The following is an 8900-nucleotide window of genomic DNA, read 5'->3' as shown; positions in this document are numbered from 1 at the left end:
CGGCTTGGCCCGCCTGGGGCCGGCGTGCCGAAGGCGGCGCGGTCAGCCTCGCGCCGGTAGGCCTCAGTGAGGCGTCTTACGGAGGCCAGCCTCCGGCCCTCTGCGAGGAGAGCGAGGCGGCATGCTTACAGTGCTTCGTCGTCGGCGTCGGCCGGGAGAGGAACGGACAAGTCGTGGGCCGCCGCGTGCGAGGCGTCGCGGGCGCTCTCGCCGGCCGGGCCGCTGCGGCCGACAACCATCACTTCGGCGGCGACAGCATCGTGGCCGTCGGCTCGAGGAACCGGGTCATTGTAGATCACGACGTTGGTGGGGTAGGCGTCGTAGGAGGCCGTGTCGGAGTCGACAGGCATCGGGTCGGTGGAACCAACCGACTCCAGGTCCGCAGCGGGCTCGCTGGAGACATGGAGCTGGCCGAGAAGGTTGGCGAGGCGGTCAGTGCCCGCATCGGAGGCGAGCTCGTTGGGGAGATCGGCGAGGCCGCTTGCCGCGCAGATGCTGGTGACGCCTTGCAGCGCGTCGTGGCAAGCGCCATCGGGCGTGCTGGGCTGGCTACGCTCGCTGGGGAGGAAGAGGGTTCCCGTCCAGAACAAGTCTCCGGACGACGGTGCGCCTGGCCCCACGGTGGGCGCCAAATGTCGGGTGGTAGGTGCGACATATGCCAATGGGTGGCTTATCTTTGTGGGAACCAGTAAGAGGTCGCCGGTGCCTGGAAGCGGGATGAGGCGAAGACATGCACGCCGGCGGATCTTACCCAGCTTTGGGGCTCTCCGAGGAGATAACACCCCTACTGCTGCTCTGCGGGGTCTCCGCATGCTCACTAGATGAATCGAGTAGCTACACAACGCTCCTTGAGCTGTTTTTGGGGGGGGGGGAGGAGGAAGAGAGGGCACGGCTAGCCTGCTTCCTCTCCTTGTATGGTGTCTAGAACTAGCAGGGGGTCGAACCCTTTGCATGGGTGCCCCGGGGGGTTTATATAGGCCTACCCCCCGGGGGTACAATGGTAATCCGGCTGGGCGCGGGGCCCAGCCGTCTGTGACTGCACGCGCCGGCTTCTGCGCCGACTGCTGGGGCCCGCCGGCTGGTGGGTCCCGCCGGCTGCCAACTCCTTGGTCACTGTGGCTTCATCTTGCTGACGTGAGCTTCATCGTGGTAAGCGCGGCTACAGTACCGCCGCCTGTCGGGCGATCGCTGTAGCCTTACCGCGTCTTGTCTCCTTAATGGGGCGTCTTCTTCGAGGGAGGCGGCAAGCCGGCCGCGGGGAGCCGGCTCCGTCTCGGGCCGGCTGGTTGGAAGCGTGGCCGCCTTCGGCCGTCTCTCTACTTTAAGGGACCCACCGCCTGTGGGCCACGCTAGCGGCTCGTCGTGGGTGACGCCAGGGTCAACATGGCAACAGTGCTGCGCCGGACGGGTCATGCCTACCTCGTACGGTGCACTGTGCCAGGCGTGCTCCGGGATTCGGGGGTGGCAGGCTCTTCTGTAGCCATGCCCCGTCGCACCGCCGTTAGGTGGGTGCAAACTTTGTGGGTACGGTCTTGACTACTTTATGGGGAGCCGGCTTGAAGGAGTCAGCTTTCTCGTAGCCGGCTTCTTGGAGTCGGCCCTCTCATGAAGGTTGGAGTCGGACCGCCTTCCCAAAGCCGGCCTGGATCACAGCCGGCGGGGGGAAGGTGGCCCCATGTCTTGGATTCTTGAGAGCCGGGCGGGCTCGCAACTTTTGCAGAAGCGCCAGGGGAAGCCGGCTAGGCTACCCATGGCTATTTACTCTGACACACCTTTTGTACAAGCATTGCCGATGATGCATGTAACCCTTTGTACAAAGCCAGGCATAGACCCTGAGCATAAATAAATGAAGCGCTGGCGCCCTAAGTTATAGAATGCATGCTAGGTCGAGTCTCGTCCTTGGTTAGGGTTGATAGTGCTTAGCGGCGACTAACCCCTAGCTTAGAGGTCGAGTGTGCGTCTCTTTGCCGTTCTTTCGTCTTCTTTGGTTCGCAGGACTCACAGATATCCTTGCCGGATCACTTGTGGACGAAAAAGAGAAGAGGGACAGACCAGCATCTAGACCCCGGCAAGCCAGTATTGCCGGGGGCTGCAAGAGCAAAGATTCACCCACGGCGAACCAGAGTTGCCGGGGGCTACAGCTTCAGATAAGTTCTTCATCCATTATCATGCATTCCCTAATGGACTAAGGTATGTGAAACCTTGTTTTTTTCCTAAAGCTACCGTGCTCCCCTAACTCTAGGCCCTAGGGCTCGTTCCTGGGGCCAGGTTTGGTCGTAGTCGCGGCAGCGAGAGGATGAAACAAGGAGCCTGAACCCACCTCATCCCTGCCTCCGCCAAAGGTGTGAGAAAGGTCGAGCGAAGTGGGGAGACGGCAAGGCCTGTTGCCGGGCAAAGAAATATTTATCTTAAAGATATCAAGGATTTATTCCTTATTGCGGGTTCTACCCACAAACAAATGACCCGGCAAGCATCCCTTTTTCATTAAAAACATTCCACTCAGGTACAGTCCATAGGGAATGAAAAACATGAATGATGGGATTACAAGTTTTAAATTCAGCTAAGGCCCGAAGGCTTACAAACTAAAAAGAGATAAGGTGCCCATAATCCCTTTCTTGTCCCTCTCCTCAGGAGGCAGGTCAAGGAGGCGAAAAGGGCAAAAGGGGCGCCTAGGCGAACTACGGGTGGCAGAAGACACCAAGGCTGGATGGTGATGGCAGCGCCGGAAGCAGAGCTCGAAGACGAGGCAGCAGGACGTCAGCACGCGTCGAAGGCGTCGGTGCCCGCGTACTCCGATTTGACGGCATTGCCGCCCGCCCTCTTCCTCTTCCGCAGCCTCCCAACGCCAGCCGCCCAAGGATATGACCCCGAGAAGTTCAGGGAGCCGGCGACACGGATGATGGGGTCGCCGGTGCCGCACGGAGCGGCGCCCGACACCTAGTCGGACCCGTCATCCTGCCGCCTACTACCCTCGCTGTCGCTGCCGCTGTCCTCCTCGTCACTCTCGCCTGAGGAGGGGTCTTCGCTATCAGAAGAGCTCTCCACGCAGCACCATGCACGGGTCCCAAAACACCCGAAGACCTTGACGGAGAGAAGGCCACCCTCCATCAGCTTAAAATGGAGAGTGAGCCCCTCCGTCAAGCAGTGGATATGAGCAAACGTCTTCCATCCCCGACAAAGATACATCACGTGAGGGGCGGGGAAGTCGACGCGGACCCGCGTGCCATTGATCCCGCAGCCCCTCATGTGCAGCCGCAGCGACTCCGGTGGATCCAGCTCCATCTCCCGCGCGAATGGAGTCGGGAGACGAAGGCGACGGCGAGGCGGCCGGCGCAGCCTGACGAAGAACTCGCAAGGGTCATCCCCAACGTGGCCCTCCATGGAGGGAGGAACTGCTGGCGGAGGCGAGGCCGGCGTGCCGCCCCATCCTCCTCTTCCCCGAGCGCCTCGGCCTTGCCCCCTCCCCCTTCCCCTCGCGGTTGGCTCTGCCACCACGGGTGCAGGAGAAGGAGGGACGCGTTGTCGAGCGGCGACCCTCGCCGCCACCGTTGAAGGACCAGGATTCCCTCTCTCCATGGCGGATGGAAGGGGGGAGCAGAAGCTGAAGGAAGGAGGAGATGAAAAGAATGCGGGACGCCATCCCCCTCCCACTCTTTATAAAAGAACGGGGTGGAGGCTCGGCCGCCCCGCTCAGCCAATCAAGACGCAGAAGGCGCAGGGAACTGGGACCGACCCGCGGCCCCAGCCCGCGGCGGCCCGGTTTCCCGCCTCCACCGTTCGCCACCCCAAGCGCATGAGAGCCACATGGCAGGCGTGCAGGACCGAGGCGACGGGTGAGGCGACCTCTCCCCACCCCGTGATCATGGGGAGTGGACGCCTTGAAGACCACGCCTCGGCCCCGTTCAGTAAATGGGCCGCGCCTCCACGCCTCCCTCCGTTTATGGGGAAGGCGCGAACCGCCCCCTTTACTACGACGTGACGCATGCATGCAGAGCTCAGCCCCACGCATGCCGCCCACGTCACACACGCCTCCCCATGTCACGCCACACGCGGGAAGCATGGGAAGCACAGTGCCGCGAAGAGACTTACCGCGGTAAAAACCGCCCCACCTGCCCACGCACCGTTTTTGGGCCTCGCCCAACGACGCGATTGCACTTACATGTGGCCCAGGCCCGGGGGCTCCTGTCGGTGTACAAAAAGAGGGGTACCCTTTTTGTACCCCTATAACTGTGCACGGGCAGTCTGAGCCACGGGCACCAGCACACTGAGCAAGGCAAGGGAGGTGAGCCAAGGTAAGGCCGAAGCTCAGGAGAAGCAGAACGACGCCAAGACCAAGACCACAAAGAGCAAAGGGGACGAAGCGGACCCCCCGGCAAGATCCTTGCCGGGAGGTGGTTTTAGCAAACCCGGCAAGACCCATGCCGTGGCAGATCACCCCACACCTACGGAGTGAATCACCCTTGATTCCACTGCCCCCATGGGCAAGGATTCGGGAGACATCCCCGTGGTGGCATGCAGATCTTTGTGAAGACATTCAAGATCAGATACACCCTTTAGAAGATGATGATCCTTGGCGGGATCCCAGCGAAGGAGGACCACAAGACCCCCGGCAAGAGCCTTGCCGGGGCCCCGGCAAGGCCCTTGCCAAGAACACCTGTAGGGCCACCATCAGGCCCACGCCAGTTAAATATCCACCACCGTTCGCATGCAGCTGCCAACCCAACCAGCCGGGCAGGCACCTGCGTGGCGGCATGCGGATCTTTGTGGAGACCCACCACTATGCCACCTTAGCTGCCTGCCTGCCTACATGGCACCGTGGGCACCGCTGGCCAGGGCGCGTGTCGACACGAGAGGGAGCGGCGATGGATGAGACAGGGCTCTCCCTGTCCCCAATAAAACAAGGACACCTGGGCAAGACGCATTAAATGCGCCTTGTCATGTAATGCGACGGATAACCTCACATCACTGTACCCTTTCCACCTCCTGTGTGCCACTGTGGCAACCCCTTTCCTATAAAAGGAGGCCCGAGGAGACCAGGAGGAGGATTCGGCTTTTTGGAGCTCCTCATGCCCCATAGCTAGCTAGGAACACAGATATACAATCCACCAAAGCAGGAGTAGGGTTTTACGCATCCTCGCGGCCCGAACCTGGATAAATGAACCGTGTGCTATCTGTTTGATCCGCTCTTCTCACGACCCCGCGCCCCACAACCGTAGTAGGGATTCTTGTGATCCCATAGGTGTCGTTCCCACCGACATGGCGGGATCTACGTGTGAAGCAGAGTACATAGCTGCTTCAGAAGCAGCAAATGAAGGAGTCTAGATGAAGGAGTTCATATCCGATCTAGGTGTCTTACCTAGTGCATCGGGTCCAATGAAAATCTTTTGTGACAATACTGGTGCAATAGCCTTGGCAAAGGAATCCAGATTTCACAAGAGAACCAAGCACATCAAGAGACGCTTCAATTCCATCCGGGATTTAGTCCAGGTGGGAGACATAGAAATTTGCAAGATACATACGGATCTGAATGTTGCAGACCCATTGACTAAGCCTCTTCCATGAGCAAAACATGATCAGCACCAAGGCTCCATGGGTGTTAGAATCATTACTGTGTAATCTAGATTATTGACTCTAGTGCAAGTGGGAGACCGAAGGAAATATGCCCTAGAGGCAATAATAAAGTTATTATTTATTTCCTTATATCATGATAAAAGTTTATTATTCATGCTAGAATTGTATTAACCGGAAACATAATACATGTGTGAATACATAGACAAACAGTATGTCACTAGTATGCCTCTACTTGACTAGCTCGTTGATCAAAGATGGTTAAGTTTCCTAGCCATTGACATGGGTTGTCATTTGATTAACGGGATCACATCATTAGGAGAATGATGTGATTGACTTGACCCATTCCGTTAGCTTAGCACCCGATCGTTTAGTATGTTGCTATTGCTTTCTTCACGACTTATACATGTTCCTATGACTATGAGATTATGCAACTCCCGTTTACCGGAGGAACACTTTGTGTGCTACCAAACGTCACAACGTAACTGGGTGATTATAAAGGTGCTCTATAGGTGTCTCCGAAGGTACTTGTTGGGTTGGCGTATTTCGAGATTAGGATTTGTCACTCCGATTGTTGGAGAGGTATCTCTGGGCCCTCTCGGTAATGCACATGACTTAAGCCTTGCAAGCATTGCAAATAATAAGTTAGTTGCGGAATGATGTATTACAGAACAAGTAAAGAGACTTGCCGGTAACGAGATTGAACTAGGTATTGAGATACCTACGATCGAATCCCGGGCAAGTAACATATCAATGACAAAGGGAACAACGTATGTAGTTATGCGGTCTGACCGATAAAGATCTTCGTAGAATATGTGGGAGCCAATATGAGCATCCAGGTTCCGCTATTGATTATTGACCGGAGATGTGTCTCGGTCATGTCTACATAGTTCTCGAACCCGTAGGGTCCGCACGCTTAACGTTTCGATGCCAGTTATATTATGAGTTTATATGTTTTGATGTACCGAAGGTTGTTCGGAGTCCCGGATGTGATCACGGACATGAGGAGGAGTCTCTAAATGGTCAAGACATGAAGATTGATATATCGGAAGCCTATGTTTGGATATCGGAAGTGTTCCGGGTGAAATCGGGATTTTACCGGAGTACACGGAGGTTATCGGAACCCCCCGGGAGGTTAATGGGCCTTAGTGGGCCTTTTCGGAGAAGAGGAGAGGGGTCAGGGCTGGGCCACGCGCCCCTCCCCCCTAGTCCGAATAGTACAAGGAGAGGGGGGCGGCGCCCCCCTTCCTTCCTCTCTCCCTCCTCTTTCCCCCTCCCAACTCCTAATCCAACTAGGAAAGGGGGGAGTCCTACTCCCGGTGGGAGTAGGACTCCTCCTAGTGCGCCCTCTCTCCTGGCCGGCCGCACCCTCCCTTGCTCCTTTATATACGGGGGCGGGGGGTGGGGGGGGGCACCCTAGAGACATAACAATTGATGAGTTGATCTTTTAGCCGTGTGCGGTGCCCCCCTCCACCATAGTCCACCTCGATAATACTGTAGTGGTGCTTAGCCGAAGCCCTGCGTCGGTAGAACATCATCATCGTTACCATGCCGCCGTGCTGAGGAAACTCTCCCTCAACACTCGGCTGGATCGGAGTTCGAGGGACGTCATCGGGCTAAACGTGTGCTAAACTCGGAGGTGCCGTGCGTTCGGTACTTGATCGGTCAGATCGTGAAGACGTACGACTACATCAACCGCGTTGTGCTTCCGCTTCCGCTTTCGGTCTAAGAGGGTACGTGGACAACACTCTCCCCTCTCGTTGCTATGCATCACCATTATCTTGCGTGTGTGTAGGATTTTTTTTGAAATTACTACATTACCCAACAAGAAGGAGGGGGAAGGAAGGAGTGGGAGAGGGGAAAGGGAAGGGGGGCGCCGCCCCCCATTCCTTGTCCTATTCGGACTCAAGGGGAGGGGGCGCACCTCTTGCCCTAGCCGGCCCCTCTCTCTCTCCACTAAGGCCCAACAAGGCCCATTAGTTTCCGGGAGGGGGGGGGTTTCCGGTAACCCCTGGTACTCCGTTAAATGTCCGAAATCGTCATGTCTGTGATCAAATCCGGGACTCCGAACTACCTTCGGTACATCAAAACATATAAACTCGTAATATAACCGTCATCTAACTTTAAGCGTGCGGACCCTACGGGTTCGAGAACAATGTAGACATGACCGAGAAACGTCTCCGGTCAATAACCAATAGCGGAACCTAGATGCTCATATTGGCTCCTACATATTCTACGAAGATCTTTATCGGTCAAACCGCATAACAACATACGTTGTTCCCTTTGTCATCGGTATGTTACTTGCCCGAGATTCGATCGTCGGTATCTCAATACCTAGTTCAATATCATTACTGGCAAGTCTCTTTACTCGTTCCATAATACATCATCCCGCAACTAACTCATTTAGTTGCATTGCTTGCAAGGCTTATAGTGATGTGCATTATCGAGTGGGCCCAGAGATACCTCTCCGACAATCGGAGTGACAAATCCTAATCTCGAAATACGCCAACTCAAAAAGTACCTTTGGAGACACCTATAGAGCACCTTTATAATCACCCAGTTCCGTTGTGACGTTTGGTAGCACACAAAGTGTTCCTCCGGTAGACGAGAGTTGCATAATCTCATAGTCGTAGGAACATGTATAAGTCATGAAGAAAGCAATAGCAACAAACTAAATGATCAAGTGCTAAGCTAACGGAATGGGTCAAGTCAATCACATCATTCTCCTAATGATGTGATCCTGTTTAATCAAATGACAAATCTTTGTGTATGGCTAGAAAACATAACCATCTTTGATTAATGAGCTAGTCAAGTAGATGCATACTAGTGACACTCTTTTTGTCTATGTATTCACACATGTATTAAGTTTCGGTTAATACAATTCTAGCATGAATAATAAACATTTAGCATGATATAAGGAAATAAATAATAACTTTATTATTGCCTCTAGGGCATATTTCCTTCAGTCTCCCACTTGCACTAGAGTCAATAATCGAGATTACACAGTAATGATTTTAACACCCATGGAGCCTTGGTGCTGATCATGTTTTGCTCATGGGAGAGGCTTAGTCAACGGGTCTGCAACATTCAGATCCGTATGTATCTTGCAAATCTCTATGTCTCCCACCTGGACTTGATCCCAGATGGAGTTGAAGTGTCTCTTGATGTGCTTGGTTCTCTTGTGAAATCTGGATTCCTTTGCCAAAGCAATTTCACCAGTATTGTCACAAAAGATTTTCATTGGACCCGATGCACTAGGTATGACACCTAGATCGGATATGAACTCCTTCATCCAGACTCCTTCATTTGCTGCTTCCGAAGCAGCTATGTAC

The sequence above is a fragment of the Triticum urartu genome, chromosome 1A, assembly GCF_056163025.1.
Source record: "Triticum urartu cultivar PI428250 chromosome 1A, HENAU_Tu73, whole genome shotgun sequence".
NCBI lineage: Eukaryota > Viridiplantae > Streptophyta > Magnoliopsida > Poales > Poaceae > Triticum > Triticum urartu.
This window is presented reverse-complemented; position numbering follows the sequence as displayed.